We start from the raw sequence: 1546 nt of genomic DNA on the forward strand, positions 1-1546 counted from the left end.
GAAAGATTACATAGAATCAGTTTAATATTCATTCATGTACTCAATTATTTACTTATTAGGTGGTTTCTATAAAGGCTGCTCTGAGCATTTACTTATGGAATACTAGAAAGATAAACATGCTATCTATATATTAATTATAAATCAGAAATCAGAACAAATAAAGATGTGTACAGATACACACACATATTTATCTATGTGCACACATGCACACATATACGTTTATATGGATATAATATAACCATCTCGCATAGACTTAAGTAACTAAAAGGTATCTATTTACGAACAAAGAAAGATAACAATTTAAAAGGGATAAGAGGTTAATGGGTTATGCACATATATGCATATATACACATATACATATATTTATATGTTTGTATGGATATAATATAACCATCTCGCATAGACCTAGTAGCTGAAAAATCTCTATTTAAGAACAGTAACACCTTTTAGGAATAAGAGGTTAATAGGTAAGGATATCAAAATAAGAAAACAAAATAATAAGAATTTATAGAAAATGATAAGAAATATATATAACTTACATTTAAAGAGACAGGGTATTAAGATTTGAGGTAGGGAAGAGATAAAGGTAACCCTAAAAGAAGAGGTAGTATGTAAGGGAGTAGTGAGGGAAGTTGGGGGTATTCCGACCGAAGAGATTTTATAAGCTGCAATGTTACAGGTACTATTACATAAATGATTTTATAGTTTCTAGGGGATATATAATTAGGAGACTTACTTGCATAAATTCCATTACAAATATAAATAATATGATCAATAGGGTAGAACATCATAGAACGGAAGAAATAACTTAATCACCGAAAACATGGTGAAGTCAGACTAATTAGGCAGGAGTTTTCCTGAGATAGTATTTACATATAGTACACCACGTACCATAATATGAAGCTTATAACATATGCAATGCAATTTAATTCACCATATAACTCAACATCCCATGATATTATTATATATAATACTATAGGGTAAGTTTACAACAGATACGACACCAAAATTAATTTCCACCATCAACGTTCGAGCATGGCGCCTCATTTCGAAAATACTTAAATGTACGGCTGACGTTATGTGTTCATGATACCTTTAGGTCTGATCTATTATTAATCAGGTTGTTCATGTCCCTACACACACACACACACACACACACACACACACACACACACATATATATATATATATCTACATATATATAATTAATAATTGTGGCGTATCAGGATATTTCTATATCTGACTCTGTCGCTCTTTCTCAGGATAAATATATATATATCCTTATTTGTCACATTTATAAATCATAGTATTAACATCATAAATTGCAAGGTTTAAGTAGAAAGCAACGAGGAGACGAGTAACAACGTTCGGAGGCAATTATCCTAATGCTGATAGAACAATGACAGTCTTACGTAGCATACAGGAAGCTCCGAACTTGAAACAAATAGAGAACTACTTCAAAGTGACAATAGTGGATCTAGATAAATACTAAACACAAGCAAGCAAAAGGATGTAATAAGGTGAATATGAATAAATTATTGTATAT

Source organism: Octopus bimaculoides, chromosome 1, assembly GCF_001194135.2.
Source record: "Octopus bimaculoides isolate UCB-OBI-ISO-001 chromosome 1, ASM119413v2, whole genome shotgun sequence".
Taxonomy (NCBI): Eukaryota; Metazoa; Mollusca; class Cephalopoda; order Octopoda; family Octopodidae; genus Octopus; species Octopus bimaculoides.